This window comes from Vanellus vanellus (assembly GCF_965231255.1).
Source record: "Vanellus vanellus genome assembly, chromosome: 6".
Taxonomy (NCBI): Eukaryota; Metazoa; Chordata; class Aves; order Charadriiformes; family Charadriidae; genus Vanellus; species Vanellus vanellus.
In genome coordinates this window covers 37,058,786-37,075,922 of record NC_138911.1, presented here as the reverse complement: position 1 = coordinate 37,075,922, position 17,137 = coordinate 37,058,786, and positions in this window count along the sequence as shown.

Sequence of the window (17,137 nt, the reverse complement as noted above, 5' to 3'; positions counted from 1 at the left end):
GTTATGCAGTACTATCCTGTCTGTCTATTGAGAATATTTGGTGTCTTCTCCCATGTTACTTTTGTTCTTTTCATCTTGGTGTACAAAACCATAATAAGGATCCAGCTATCAATTGCTTTGGCACAGCTTTTTGTACTTGTGCATTTGCACAGTGTGCTGTGCATAACTATCTCTCCATGAATCCTTCACCCTTTCCTCCCAGAAGAAGCATTTCATCTCATTTGCTCTTGAACTGGTTGGAGCCTTTCTTTGTCTGTGTCTAGCCTGAACTGTGCTCCACTGCTTACTCAACAGTCCTGGTCCTGCAGCTATTAAGATCAGCCCTTGGAACGTGCGGTGGTTTCTAGCCTATACACCTGTATTTCCTTCCCAAGGAAACCAAAGCATGGAGGAAGTGGAAAGAGGAAGGTAGTGTTATTATTGTTGAATCCACACTTAGGAACCAAGTCATGAATTTTACATGTCTTCTGTGATCATGTGTCTGCTAGCCCCACCTTTGCTGTTCAGCTCAATAGACGTGACACAAATGACAAGTATTTTATACTGTGCAAAAAATAATCAGCCCACTATTAAGAGAAATAAAAACAAGCAAGCTAGCAAACGTACATTATTGTATTTGGTAATTGAGTTACCATTTTACACCTTGGAAAATATGTAGACAGGCTTTTGCATATAAAAAGACTTCCCCAAACTATGCTCTTAACCCTGTCCACCTCAGACTTTGCCATTTCCAATGCTACCAATCACCTGCCCTAGTTCCTGGTCCATGTGAGATTTAGAAGTTCAGTGTTGTGGTATGTTTTCTCACCTTTCACTCCATCCAAATCCCACTTTCCAGAAGATGTTTGCTGATCAATGGAACAAAGGTAAAATTTCACAGAATCACAGAATCACAGAATTATCAGAGTTGGAAGGGACCTCTAGAGATCATCTAGTCCAACTCTCCTGCTAAAGCAGGATTGCCTAGAGCACATTACTCAGGACTGCACTTTTTTATATAAAAAGTGAATAGGCAGGTATTTATCAATTTTGAGCTGCCTTCATGTATTTCTAGGAATAATTAAATGACATAAGTTTGTATTCTAAATCTCATATTTGCATCCTTCTCCATTACAAGATATTCAGTAAATATACATATTCTCATCCTGTGAGGAACAAAACCTTTATAAAGCTCTGGCATAAGCCAGTGAGAATGGATTGTTACATTGTGCAGAGACTTAAATTGTGCCGTGTATGTTAGTAAGAACTGAGATGGTTAATGAAGCAGACATCCTTCATTTCCTTGACTCTGAATAATTTCTGAATGGCATGACAGTACCAGAACAAAAATGGTGTTCTGAATGCAAACGTAGACCAGCTAAAAAACCTAACGTAACAAGGAAACAGATTTCTTGGGGTGATGAACTGCAAAGAGAAAAAAAGTGTCTAATCAAAGTCATCAAACTAGCAACCTAGGAGTATTAATATGCAAAGATGTGTGACAGATATGGAGAGTTAGTCGTAACGAAAATGCTGTCTTGAAGCACTCAAAGAGGCAATAAGGTAATGCTAATGCACTGGATAGTTCAAAACTAAATTGTCCATGGATACTTCAAATTCAGGCTATAGTACCTTTCTTTCATCAGAGGTGGAGGCCAGTACTTTATGCATCACAGGCATTAATAATAATTAATTGTCAGTATACTCACAGAGATGATGACTTTGGCCTTAATCCCTGACCATGGAAAGTTTCACCTTATTTGTTATTACTGTTCCTCTTTCATTTGTCAGAGGATGGTGTTTTTATAGGAGAAGAATGCTAGCCCAATTACTGAATTGTAAACTGTGTCCAAGAAAGCAGATTTTTTTAAAACTAAAAAAAGTAAGGTGCGATTTGTGAATTTAATACAAGCATGGGAGAGACTTTATGATTCCGGGTAGCCGTTTTGGAGTATTTGACAAATATAAACAGACCAACAGAGTCTAGTAAAAAATCTGATTTTAAATAAGCCTGTAAGGTTTGATGAAGCATGAACTGTGACCACCAGAGCAGCTACTGAGAAAGGATTTCTGGAGTCAGTAGGTAAGATTATTCATACCTGGTAGCTGTGCAGTATATTTCTGTCTCCTCCAAATAGTTTTAAAAGGATTTCTTAATACTGTGTGAGCTGTTCTTTAAAGGTATCAGATTATCATTTCTTGAAAAAAAAAAATATGGAGAAACTACACAAATTCAGACATGGATTTAACAGGAATAAATCCAAGAATGGCAGCATGGGTAGAAAATGGTATCTTGATCACCATGATTACAGACACATATAAGACAAAGAAGACCTAATAATTGCTTGGGAACCCAAGGGTTGACCCTACTGAAGGAAGCGTTGCGTGTATTGTTTGCATACTGTCATTGCAAACAGCAACAGCATCACAAAAGACAATCGTAGGTTTGTGTACGGCTGTTGCTTCAAGACAGACAAGTTTTCTTAAAAGTAGGAGGCACAGGAGGAGAGTTTACCCTTGCTTGGGTAGGGTTGGAAGCATGCAGTCTCCAAAGCAGGCTGAAAGAGCTGTAGATCAGGACATCGTACTGTAAAAATTAATGACTTTGCCAACACGTTGAAAACTGTATTCCTGAATATGTAGTGGCCTTAAAATATGTTCTGTATTACGACATACTGTGTTATTGTAGATTTGGCTATGCAGGATATTTCTCATGGTGAGGGAAGGGTAGGGGAAAAGATGATTGTTTGCTGTGTTCTGTAGCCGCTTTATATCAGCTTTGCCAAAACAGAGGCCTTCTAAAATCTTTTGAAAAATCACACCTACGTGCCAAATAGTGCTGGAGGACAGAACACAGATTCCATAACTTTTTTCCTTGTGTATGAATAAGCATACTGGGAATTTAAAAAGAAAAAAAATCTGTCATGATTTACTGCTTTAGATGATTACTATTAAAAAAACATTTTCCTTTTTTCTTGGAAATGTCATAATTCCTTTGGAATAGATCAGCCATGCCATGAAACTGCTTTAGCTGAAGGACATGAGACATTCAGAGCTGTAATAACTTACTTCCAAGGCTCAGGCCTTATCATCATAACTAATACTTCGAGTAATACTTCAAACTATTCATCATTCTTCAAAGTATTTGAAAGTTCTCCTCGCTGTAAACAATATGAAAACTTTCGTTGGTTAAAGGTCACAGCAGCTAAACTCCTACTCAGTTAAATTTTCCCTCAAGTTATGAAGCTGTAACTTTAAACATACATTGCGGCAAGAACCGCATTACGTAATGTCTCTCTGAGCCTTACAACTACAATTATGAGACAACACCTATTCAAAATGTAAAACAAGAAAATTAATTTTCTTTCTCTTGACAGTATAGCAGACTGGAGAGAGAAGTCTTAAAGTTCATCTGTTTAAGGGTGTGATCTGCCTCCCTAGTTACTAATGTAGCATCAAGCAAGATGATGGTTTAATTAGAAGCAGCACATTGCCTTTGATAAACAGATGTTCCCTTTATTTAACTGCTGCCCACTAAGTTAGCACAAATACTTTTTTTTCTTTGTCACAGCCTGTTAATTTCCGGCCTCTGTTTGTTGCATTCGGATATAGTTCTCATAAGCAAAACATTCCCAATTAATACTTATTTCCAGAAATAAGTATTAGTTCATCCCTGCACATCTCTATAATTTCATTAAAGCACTGCAGCTAAGAAGTTGAGCTTCTCTGTCAAAGCTGTATGAGTAACAGTCCAATAAAGCCACACCTAGTTGTCAGTGGACCAGGATTTGGGTAAACATGGTCCAACCCAGCACTCATGTGTCCGGTGACTTGGTAAACAGTGGAGCATTCAGAATTTTAGGGTCCTACCTACTGAGTGAATAAGACCCCACCTTGCTATTACTGCTGTAACAGCAAGGTAAACAAAAACTCGACACGCAACTCAAAAGAGCTGCCATTGGACCTACTTAAAAATAATTCTGTGCAATTGCTTGATAGGTTGCTAAGCAAATAAAGGCTCGGCTTTGTTCTGCTTTTCTAGCCTCTAGGTAAATAGCAAGTGTAGAAAAGCACCTACGAGTTAATAAGCAAATAAAGCTTTTAACTTTTCAGAAATTATCTGTGTAAGATAGTGTAGCAGATGTTATCATGAATATATTACTGATTGCACCAGTTTATGAAGAATGCTTTGTTTTATTCTTTCAGGTTGTATTTTATCTTTATGTCTTTAAGAGCTACAAATGCTTAGCATTGAGTTACAAATGTTTAGCATCCAACTTATTCTTAAGTTGAAAGAATGACTAGATGTACTTTTTAAAATGGATATTTACCATTTTTTTATTTTTTTATTCCAGTTCAACTTCTATCCACAATATTCATGTAGCTTAGGATGTTAATACTTACTAGGGATGGATGTGAACATACGTGTTTAAGTTGCAGCCTGTCGATAGCTACTTCAATGGATTTGGTTCGACGTACATTTGTGATTGCTATGTTCCAGATTTTCAAGGCTCAGCATCTAACATACCAGTTACCTTTAAAAAGTTCTCTTTTTGAGTATAGCTGTGAAGTTTCACAGAAATCCCATTGGAAATTCTGCCATCTCAGGTTCAAATTCTGCATTTGCATTCTGTGACAACACGGATGTCTCATGGGCAGAAAAGTTCCTCTCAAGCACTCCATCCACTTCTAACTAAGAGCATTCACTGTACTGGTGTTTCCTGTAGGTACATAATAGTATGGTTTCGGTTATTTTGTGCTCGTGAACAGTTAAATATGACCTGATCTTTTGGGCACCTGAGCACCTCCTTGAAGGTGATGAATGCCTTTGCTCCGGTCAACATATTGATGGCTACTTAAAGGTTGCAAAGTAGAACTGCTGCTGTAGTTGTGCTTGTTCTAGCAGAATACTTAGGCCATGCAGGGGAATGTAAGAGTTCTTACTTTGCCTTTATTTCCCTGAGCAAACACACAGCTGGGGCCTATACGTGAACTGTTACAAAGCAAGAGTTCTATATATACTACATCCTGTATTTATTTACACCGATGGGACTTCTTGTTTGAATAAGGGCTGGTAACATAAGCATTTCCAAAATTAAATTGTAAGGTTTTTCCACGTGACTGTAAGGTTTTTTTCATGAGTAATCTTAACTGAATAATTTAGAAAAGAAATCATACAAGCTGAGGAACCACTATGAGTCAAAAAAAATACTGTGAGCCCTACAACTAGAATACACACATTGAAATCAAGCAAATCACAGCTATGTGGTGAGAAAATCAATAATGAAAATTACAAATATCTCTGGTAATGCAAACAAACTGCCCTTTTATTACATAAAATAGGATAGAAAAGCAAATTAGGCCATAAGTAGTAACATAGTTCAGTTACAATGTGTAAAATAGTTCCTGCTTCTCATTTGCTATACAGTTCTGGTTTCTCTAACAAGACTATCCCGAAGCCCCACTTTTAAAGAAATGCTAATATTTTACGTCACTATGAAGATGAGCAAGGTCTGCATGGGAGAACTATGAAAAAGAGCTTTCAGCACTGCTTTTTTAAAATGAATTGTGAAAACAGTGGAGAGAGTCTTTATTAATAGGCTAATTCCCACTAAACAAAAGCAGGAGAAGGAGATTCTCTACCTCTAGTTAGGAGATAATGTGACGTCCCATACCTTGCTGGCAGTTTACCCAAACTCAAAAGAACTCAACCTATGGTCATTCTATAACAGCCTTCTTTATTAGCAGACAGGGATTTTCGCCCAGAAAGAGATTGATAAAGGTGTGCAGACCAAGGGCTAAGCTGTTTACCTTTGTAACTGGAGCATACCAAAGAACTTGTTTAGCAAACAGATCAGTCCTGGGTGCATTGCAATTCTGCTGTTATTTAGGGCTTAGCTGAATTTACAGATCTGCAGGTAGTTTGCAGCCACTGTATGATTTTTGCCTTTAATCTACCAGCAGGCCTTGGGTCTGTTTTGCAAGGTAACCAACCTATAAAATGTTCATGTATCCCCATCTACGCTGTATTTTAGCTTCACTTTGTGCTTTTGGCTCCTTCGGCTTTTAGAGGCAGGAAAACATTGCTCGATAGGAAGGGTTATTTTTCAGTTGCCAGAATTCCTTTGCAGTTTTAATAGAAAGAAGCAGGACTTTCTGGGGGGAGCCAGCATCTCATTTCCATTCCGCTCTCATACAGCCACTGTTGTATCTGCAGGGCCTGCAGAATGTAACTGCTGCGGCAGGGCGAACAAAGGCGCCATTCAGCATGGAGAGCAGCTTCCCTTCCGCACCACTCTCTGGCCACGGCGACGCTGGCTGGAGCATGCTATCTGACCGACACGGGATTCGCTGCCTGAACAAAACTCCCCAAGGGACGCCTGTTCGGTGTCCTGAATTAGTCCAGTGGGATGAAGACTTCCTTTTCAGCACTGGCATGAGTGCTGAGAGTCAGCTGTGACTTGCTTTTGTTTCCCCGCTCTTTACATACAGACATGTATTCTTTGGGTTCGTACTTAACGAAGCTATTGCTTATTACAGCTCAGGTGGCCAGTTCCACTTCTCCGAACATGTTCTGGTATGGTATGTTCCAAAGTTACAGAAGTTGTAAGAAAACATTGTTTCTAATCTGCCCTCTCTGAAATCCCATCGCAGGGGTCATTTCCTGACTTTTGTGTCATTTCGGTCCAGTCCCTTGAAAGTTCCCACCCCTTGTGACTTTGTAAACTGAGTATATAAATGAGGTATTTTCCCATATCTATTTCCTAGGCTATGCACGTAAAAGAATTTACTTTAGTTTATGATTTTGCTTAAGAAAATTAATGTAGACATATGCCGATTTAAATAATTAAAATAGGATGAAGTTATAAACCAAGCGTTTAAAGAGAAAAGAACACCTTATTCATAGTGGTTGTTCATTTGCAGACTTCAAGTTCATGCAAAATATAAAAAAAATTGTTAAAGCTTCATAAAATGCTTAACACTTTTTAGTGAGAACTCACGCCAACCTTCCACACATCTACCTCTTCAATGTGCAAAACCAGGTCACAACTTTCATTTTCAAGCTCTAAATTACATAGTACCCATACTAGATTTGCAAGTCAGGCTTTGCTTGGTAGATAAACAACAGATATGGTTGAGAGAGGCTAAGCCACCATGACCATAAACACCATTTCAACATCGAGTCACCATTATGAACCGTGCCAGTACAACATCAGAAGCTAGAGATTAAAGAGAAAGATGAGTCAAGCAAGAATTAGTGGATCGACTTTATTCCTAATGAAATATCATTGAGGCAATGGAAGGTGATATCATGGATGAATAAGGCCCAGTATGTCTGCAGTTTAACTACATGTCATGAACAGATATGGCAGAAATCTTCTCCCAGTTGAACCAGTTTAGCTCCAGTGACTTCAGGGACATACTCTTTATTTAAATCACTATGATCAGTGCAGTTACATGTATGGTACAGTTCTAATTTGAAGGATAATGCAATCAAACCTCTGATTTGTGTAGCATGTTGTGTTTTCTCCTCTCTTTCCCAGAGTAAAACTGTTTTATTTATACTCATCTCCACAAAATGTGGACATCAGTAAAGGATGAGTCACAGCGATTTGGTGGTTCTCTTCAGATATACATCCAGAAGTTTAGTGGTTTCCAGAGTTTACCTGATCTCATCCAAACTTCTCCAGTCTGGAAATTAGATGGCAATCTCCTAAAAACAGTCTGTCCTGTGATTTTGCAGTACTTCCTTCTTTCATTCAGGTCAGCTGTAGTGCAAGAACAGCCTTTCTCACAGTATTTTGGCATTTCCGATTTCAGTTCTGGCTGAAACAGAGAAGTGCCGAGGCATGAGAAATAACTGTGCAATAGCTTACAAAACATTTTTAAGAGATTAGATTTGCTTCATGTGGGTTTGAATTTCACGTTAATTTTACTCTAGGTAGACTGATCTAGCTATTTCCACACAGTAATTTCCCTAGTTTCTTTACTCACAAACATAATTTGTCCAGTAGCATTTTTCAAAGAACAAATCAATTTGAATGGAGTGCAAAAACTGGCGTATAATTACATAGAAAGGTTACTGGACTGTTGACAAATGTTTTTTTCTTCATTTTTTAACCAAGCTCTAAACGGTACTATAGTTAGCCTAAGTGGCATAGCTAGATTAAGAGTACTGTTGCTAACTGAATCATGCATACTAAAGCAAACAAGAGGCAGAATCCTGTTACACCTCTCCTGGCAACACTCTCCTGTATTAGGAAGTCCTCTAGTTGTGTGAATAAGGATTTTTGAAACAATTGCCTCAGCATTCCAAGCCAAGATTGCAGAGTAATCTTTAACAGTGATATCGCCTAAAACGTCTGACTTTTGATTTATTTCTATTATACTCCTTATATTCCCTACAAAGGAATAAAGGGTCCTCATCTGTAATTGAAATGGGTCAATCATTTGCATAAACTTATTTGGATAATCAGCTTTTATACCCTTCAGAACCAGTCTATGAAAGAGTGAAGATAAATTGCGAATAAAAAAATTGAAGAAAACAACCCATGGGTGCTTGATTTATCCTTCATTATTTCAATTTGATACTCCCATTTCCTGTATTTGGACATAAACACATGCACATACATATATTCGAACTTTCATTCCTGACATCCACCTTCTGCAGAAAGGCAACAGCTACACATCTGTTAAGCAGCGATCTCTCACACAAGTGTCCAAACAAAATTCAGCTATAACACTTTCTGCTAAAGAAAGCCCCGATGATGTGGCAGCCTTATACTTGCAGGATGTAAAGATACGGTCAGTGAACTCTAATGGAATTTAATAGTGGCAGTGCTGTCCAGCTATACAAGTGCCTGCAAATTTTGGTGACTGCAAAGCTGTCCGATTGTTTTGATTTTTTCCTTCTTCCCTCAGACTTTCAAATGATCAACTCAATTCTTTTTAGGTGTTTGTAATGAAAAGGCATAGGAAGGAGGAGAGAGCTTGATTAAGAAATAAAAAGAGCAAAGATGGAGATAGCATTTAAGAAATTAAATGATACAGCCAATATGATGCTACTGTAGTGAAGAATTCTTATCTGGCCTAAGGAGCTGCAAAGGGCAAGGAATTAGTCTTCCCTGTTTCACCAAGATACAGACCATAACCAAATGAAAAGTCCATCTATTCTATTTTCTTCTCTTCTGAGCCTTCAGATTATAAATGTATTTAATGCTAGTTGTTGCCAGTAGATTTACAATCTTTGAGACACAAATTCTTTTGTTAGCCATTGCTCAGATAAATGAATCAAAACAGTAGTCATGGAAATGCAAGCTTTTGCTATATTGTCTAATTACCTGAAAAAATTATCATAGGATCTCTTACCATAGAAAGGTCTCCAAGTCAGTGACTGACCACCTAGCACCACTAAAACAAAATTGCTAATTAATTCCAGTTTTCTAGGTTTTATTTCATCAAAATTCTTGGCCATTAAAAAGAAGTTCCTGGCATTTTTCATCTTGCTCACACACACACACCAAAAAAAAAAAAAAAAAAGTTGTGAAATAAAAACAACCTTGCATCTTTGTTAGCCTGGTGAAAACTTTTAAGCTGCAGTCATGAAGCAACTTCTTTTGGGTCTTATTAGCAATAGGTCTGGCCTGCACAACTATCATGGGGTTTCATATACCTTAAACCTAGTTGAGGACTTTACATCAAAATGTTTTGGGCTTTCTTTTTCTCCTTGTAGAAAATACAGCGTTGCAATATCTTCTCTTTTGTTTCCACAGGAAAAAGCTTTTGTGTAGATTCCCTCCATTTTCCCGTCAGGAAAACCAAGAAAAAAAATAGATCCTTTCCAGTTGGCTGAATATGAAACCAAATATTCTGGTTTGCTGAACTAATCTGAAATGTTTCATTTTAAGTCAGCACATACTGAAATGCATATCCCTCTGCAGCTGCTTTGCTATATATGTCTCATACCCGTGTTCCCTCCTGCAGGCTAGTGTTTCTTGGCCAAACTCTCTTTTCAAATGAGATGGATAGCGCTTCATCAAAGACACATGACCTGTGTGTTAAGCAAAACACTTCAGTTTGGCCATGTGAAAATATTTCAGTTGTGAAAATGCTGAAATTAAGTATTTCCTTATTTCTGCACTGGAATTTTTCGAAATATTCTGTTCACAATAAATAGGAATTTCAGCTTTTGTTTCACTCTGAGATGAAAGAATGTATTGCAATATTATTAGTCTCAAACAGATGACGCTCTGATTTTCATTCAGCTCAAGCATGGTTAGAAAGAACTTCCCATCCTATTAGTACAAACTAAATCACTTCAGTCTGTGTACTCTGGTCCTGAGTTTTCTTAAGAATCCTATAGGTTTCCATGAGGTTTCCATAACCAGAAGTAAATAGCAGCTCGTGTGTTGCTTGCACTGAGGCCTGAGTCTGCTTCCACTGAAATGAGTGGGAGTTTTGTCACCGACTTCAATGAGAAAGGAGCATCCTAAATGAATACGGATATAAAAGGAAAGCCACTGGGCATGTGGTTATCTCCCAATAACCCACATCCTGCTGTGTTTTTTTGCTTACACGCATTATAAATAGCCACTTTATAATAGAAGTGAGTTAGCCACAGTTATAGCAAAAGAACCTTTTAAAGTGGAAGTACTTTTACTTTACTTGTGATTAGAGTTGCTTGCTAACGTGGCTTGATACAGAGAAGGAATAGATCAGTAAAAACCCGGGTTGTTTTAGGGCCTAGTCTGTCTTCTGAACTGTTTCTGAGAAGGCAGAGAAACAGAATCCACAATGCTGTTCTTTAACCGTGTTGGATGATTTGTTTAAAAGTAAAACAAAATACAGAATATCCGTCAATCACAAGAAGTACCTACATGAACTGATATGTTGATTTTGCTTTTTATTTAGAACAGTTCCTGTTTAAGAAACACAGTTATAGGGGTATGCTTAAGCATTTTGTCATTTGTTTTTGTAAGAACACTCACAATTATTTCTCTGCCTGAGCCAGTATCCTTTGCCGAAAACAAACTGTGTGAGATCCCTTTGATTTTTTTTTTCTTTGTTTTTGTGTGTTTGTTTCTCTCTGCTTCATCACTGACTGGGAACTACCAAGTATTTTAAAACAAACAGAACCAGAAGTTCATCATAAGGGGATCAGGGTATTTACATTAAGTCCTTAAGCTTCCTAGGGGTGAAATTAAACTGTATGGTACAAAAAGAAGAGATGCTCAGTAAAGTAAACGGAATTATTTGCACATTAAGTTCAGACATTTGATCTGTACAAAATAATCCTCTAATTTTACGGTGATACTTAATTTTTAGTCAGTCTCTGACTGATTATAGAATGCACAGGTCCTTGTTTTAGTTGAATAAAGTGATATGGTTTCTATTAAAAAAAAAATTTTATAACTCAGAAATTTACCAGTGTTCTTTGCTTACATAGAAGATGTACATACATCCCTTGTTCTTTAACAATACTACCTGACTTAGCAGTACCTCTTGATCCAATAGTAACAAAGAAGGGAGTAGATAGAGAGAGTTTTTTGGATGTTCAGTTGTCTGGTATGTAGCTGTCCCTAGTGAAAACTCCTCTTTAAGTTACTTGATGTCTAGGAAAATATTCTTTGCCTGCATGCTGAATGATTTCACAAGTTCTGAATTTAGCTTTCAATGGCTTTTGGTAATAAGCTATGATACTCATAAACAAAATACCACTTGCCCTACCAAGAAGCACTGCGATTTATTCCAAGTTATGAAGATCATGTTCATTAGTTTAATTTAAAAATCACTGACCAAACAAAACAAAGATGTTATGTTGGAGAAATAATGCAGAGAGATTTCAACATCTTAAAAAAAAAAAACCACAGGAATTTTTATTTGTTTCTGTTTAAAAATGGTTTCCAGTATCTACCAAAGAGACAAATAACGAATGCTTTTTGTCACTGATTGATTACTACAAAGAACATCCCAGTGCACCATGTGTCATGTATTATTATTATAGTAGATATTATCAAGTATCATGTTTCGATCAAAAGACACTTTTTTGTATTCACATGCTATCACACTTTTTTCCATACACACTTCAGCTATTGAAATCTATTTTCCATAAATCTATATTTTTCTTGTGGGAGAGGGTTCCTTTTTCATTTACCATTATATTACACATTAATTAATAGAATATTTAACACAAATCCTGCTCTCAGCTGTCATACAGAGTTTGTGAATGACTTTGGGATTCATCAAAGGCAATTATTGATAGTCACAAACAAGAAACTTCAGTAACACCCCTTCACTTTTGTGTGGGTCTCAGATTTGCGTATTGTCATTCTTTGGTTTTGACTATGGATTTACGCAGAGTGTGGGGCAGGGAACATTCAGGGAAAAAAAGCTTTTCTTATATTTGTCTTGTAACTTCAACTAAGAATTTAGTTTTCATTTCCAGATACCAAAAGCAAAAAATCAGGTGGTAATAGACTATTTAGTGGTTAAAAAAATGGAGAGCATTTGCAAAAGGCCACACAAAAAAGCACGTTGTAGAGCTGACAGTGGAAGCTGAGAGATCTCACAAACTGTTCTTCGCTCTAACCACCTTTACATTTCTTCATTTCCACGTCACCTGTGTCAGCAGTATAATCTACAATGACTTTGTGGATTTTAAACACTCAATCTTTCTTCATTCACTAATACTTCCTAAGGAAGTATTTTTTCATAAATATATAGCTTGTGTATTTGTGGAATTAATATTTATTTTTATGTATTTTTTAATTCCTTTCAAGGATACAAGCCTGGATCTATGCACACTGCCATAACTAAAAAACAGCTGAATTTTTTATTGGTCTCTTTATTTCCCCTGTTTTTCATTTCTTTCATTTGCCATTTCATCAAAAATAGGGCTATAAGCTGTTGGAGGGAAGCATTCTATCCTTCTCTGTGTTTTCAAGATTTTCTCTCTGTTTAAATTCCATGGCTGTGTTATGCAAAAGATTAAATGTAATGTTAATAATGATGCCTCTGGTGCCATGAAGACTTAAAAACAAATGATCAGTTCTTGCTCCATGTAAATCAATAGCAACTTGCCAGCAACTTCAGTGCATCCAGGATCTGAATCTTTGAATCAGTATAAATTTAAAGTATGTTCTTAATTGCTGTCTCTCAGCAGAGAATACATTTGTAATCTGCCTATTTTTCACTGATTCTTTTGTGGTTTTCTGTCACACCATCAAATTAGAAGGCAGTGCATTGGTAAACATCCATTAATACTTCCTATATATATATATATATAAAATTTTTTTTTAAGTAACTATTGATTATGTATGGCATAAATTCAGTGAATGAATTACTTTCAAGCATTTTCTGGAAAAGTGTTTTCTTTATTGGCTTTTACTAGTTTAACATCGCTTCTCCTTCTGAGCATCTGAATTTACATCTACATAAATACACCATTTCTTCTCCTGAAAATATATCAGGGTAAGAGATGCTGAGTTTTGTATAATTATGCTTAATTCCTTTTTTTTAAGTGCAGAAGTATTTTTGTTTACATTGGGCCATCATGTTTTAAAATTAAATGTGTCTCATTTGATTGTTCAGTTTTTTTCATGAGTATCTGAAAATAATACTTTCTGTATCTGTGTTTATTCATATGTCTCTTCTGTGCTTGTTCTTCCTGACTTCCTTCCTTAGGAAATTGTTTTTTTTCTGGGGATTGTACATTTGCAAATGTTTCTTCTGATAATTTTAGGATACAGTAGTTCCTCACAGTTCTAACAGCAAAGTTTCTATATTATTCTATAGTGTGTGTGAGTAAAATAAATTGGGGGTTTTATTAAAAGATAATTTCCCTCTCTTACATATTTCCAGTTTCTTACTAATCACTTTTAGTTTCTTTGACAGCTACAATTGATGTCACTGGAAAAATTACATATTTTAGTGACCAAATTTATTGATTCAGAAATTTTTAAGATTCAGAGGGACTGTTATGATCTTTTAGTTTTACTGTGTTAACAATGCAGGACAGATAACTTCTCTGACTGACCAAATTCTTCTTTGAACCAAGGTGTAACTTTTAGGAAAAAACAGCCAGAAGATATCCAGGACAGAAGTGGAAACAGAGGAAATACATTAATGGCATGGCTCTATAGGCTATAGAAGTGTTGTGAGAAATGATACAATGTAAGATGTAAGGGGGAACATGAGGTATTGAGCTAAGAGTATCTATCAATTTATAAATCCACAGAAAACCAAACTTCCTTAATTGTGGTACTCACAGAACAATCTGTTACTGTTTGATTTATTCTTTTTTTTTTTTCAGTATGTAGTTAAATGCCTTGTAAAATATTAAGGCTGTTCTAGCAATGTTATTAACCTTTATCAACCTTATCAGTATCTTCTTTATGACTACCATATTCCTTTTTCTTCCTCAAGTTGGAATCTAAGTTTTAGCACTATGTGGAATTAAGTTCTTTCAGAAGGACAAGGTAGGCCTTGATCTTGACCGTCGTGAGCACTTCTAGCAAGAAACTGCAGCCCTATGATACCATGGTATACCAAGTCCTGGTTTGGGGGCGGTCCAGGTGCCCAGAACTCCCCAGGAAGTGCTCAATGTGTTCTTTCAAAATGGTGGAAGGTGAATGACGAAAGCTCAAGTAAGACGGCAGTAGTAAGGCACGTATCTGTGCCTCATTCAAGGTCTGAAATACAATTCCTTTTTTTTACCATGGACTCTATTTTAAAATCAAGACAAGACGACGAGACTTAGAAACTCATTCATTCATAGTTTTGCACTCACAGAAATGTAAAAATTCAACTTGGGAAAAAAACATAATAGTCACATAGTCTGGACCCTTTCAAACTCTTCCCTAATTATATTTACTTCTAAATTTAATCACCAAATTTTATTTATTTATTATGTTTATTATGTATTCAGCCTAGTTTTAGACATGCTGAAACATGGGCTCTGTTACCCTGGCAAGACTGTTGGAATATCTCTGCATTCTGGGGAAGCACTCTAACTCCTCACCCAAGTCAAATTAAGTACATTAATTCAAAATCCAGAAGACTAAAGATCAGACTTTTCTAAACCTCCACATGGAAATCATGGACTTGTATCTAAAAATGGATATAAGATGTACTGCTTTCTTCTTAGTTTGCATCTTATGTAACATAGCAACTGCAAGGTCCTGCACCTGGGGAGGAAGAACGTAAAGCACCAGTATAGGTTAGGGGCGGACCTGCTGGGAAGTAGCTCTGAGGAGAAGGATCTGGGGGTCCTAGTAGACAGTAAATTATCCATGAGCCATCAGTGTGCCCTTGTTGCCAAAAAGGCCAATGGAATCCTGGGCTGCACAGGGAAGAGTGTGGCCAGTAGGTCGAAGGAGGTCATTCTCCCCCTCTACTCTGCACTGGTAAGGCCACAACTGGAATACTGTGTCCAATTTTGGGCTCCCCAGTTCAAGAGGGACAGGGAACTGCTGGAGCGAGTCCAGTGAAGGGCAACTAAGATGATTAAGGGATTGGAGCATCTCCCTTATGAGGAAAGGCTGAGAGAGCTGGGACTCTTTAGCCTGGAGAAGAGAAGGCTGAGGGGAGACCTTATTATGGCGTACAAGTATCTAGAGGGTGGGTTGAAGGAGGATGGAGCCGGGCTCTTTTCAATGGTTCCCAGTGACAGGACGAGGGGTAATGGGCACAAGTTAGAACACAGGAAGTTCCGTTCAAATACACTGAAACACTTTTTTACGGTGAGGGTGACAGAGCGCTGGCACAGGCTGCCCAGGGAGGTTGTGGAGTCCCCTTCTCTGGAGTTTTTCAAGACCCGCCTGGATGCAGTCCTGAGTAATGTGCTCTAGGCAATCCTGCTTTAGCAGGGGAGTTGGATTAGATGATCTCTAGAGGTCCCTTCCAACTCTGAAAATTCAGTGATTCCGTGATTCCGTGATATCTGGCTTTCAATATTTGGAACTTAGTGCTACCCACATATAGTTTTCTCCTTCCCTTCCCTTCCCTTCCCTTCCCTTCCCTTCCCTTCCCTTCCCTTCCCTTCCCTTCCCTTCCCTTCCCTTCCCTTCCCTTCCCTTCCCTTCCCTTCCCTTCCCTTCCCTTCCCTTCCCTTCCCTTCCCTTCCCTTCCCTTCCCTTCCCTTCCCTTCCCTTCCCTTCCCGTCCCTTCCCGTCCCTTCCCTTCCCTTCCCTTCCCGTCCCTTCCCTTCCCTTCCCGTCCCTTCCCGTCCCTTCCTTTTTTTTTTTTGTTTCAGAAAAGCTCTGAAATATTCCCAGACAAAAGGAACTGTCATGAACTATGTAAAGATCATCTAAGTAACTGGTGCTACTATTGAAAACTGCTCTGAGGAACTTCTTGGAGTTGCATTGAAATTCTTTCACATGTTCCCCTACTTCCGTGTATCAAGAAAGATATATTTCAAAGCATTGCCAACTTCACTGAAAAGCATTTCATGTTTACCATTATTTGTTCTTGTCAAGTAATTTTCAAGTTCTCCTGGGGCAAAACTTATCCAAGAAGTGGGACTTGAGATTCCTTTGTGCATATCATTATTACCATTCCACAGCAGCAAAATGCCATCTTTTCATTCTTTTGGAGCACTAAAGAACTGGATTTCTGACAAGCTGAATTCCCAAGACTAATATTGTGACTGACAAGTAACACCAAGAACAGCCTTAATTTTTCATGTTTGGCAAGATGCTTTTGAGTAGTTTACATGGCTTAGAACAGACACTTCTGTTTTCTTCATAGAACCTTGGAAGCAAAAATGGAAAACCATAAGGCAGTAACCATGTAAAAGGAGGATACCCACCCACATTAAAAATAAGATCAATGCAATAATGTCTCATATTCATTTTCTTATATCATATTTCTGTAGTTATGCCAGACCAAAACGTCTTACTGAACTCAGCTTAACTGCATACACATACATATACACACAAAACCCTTTGAATTTTCCTTTCTAAGGCGCAAGATAACCTTTGACCCCAGATCGACTTTAGCTACACTTTGCTGTGAGCAACCTGAATGTAATTCAGATAATCGGTAAAAAAAGCTACCTATCAGTTTTTGGCTAGTGGAACTATTTTACAACCCGTTCTACACCATCCTTTTCTTTTCTACTCTGGATTTTTTGACTAACTACATTACAGTATTTGAC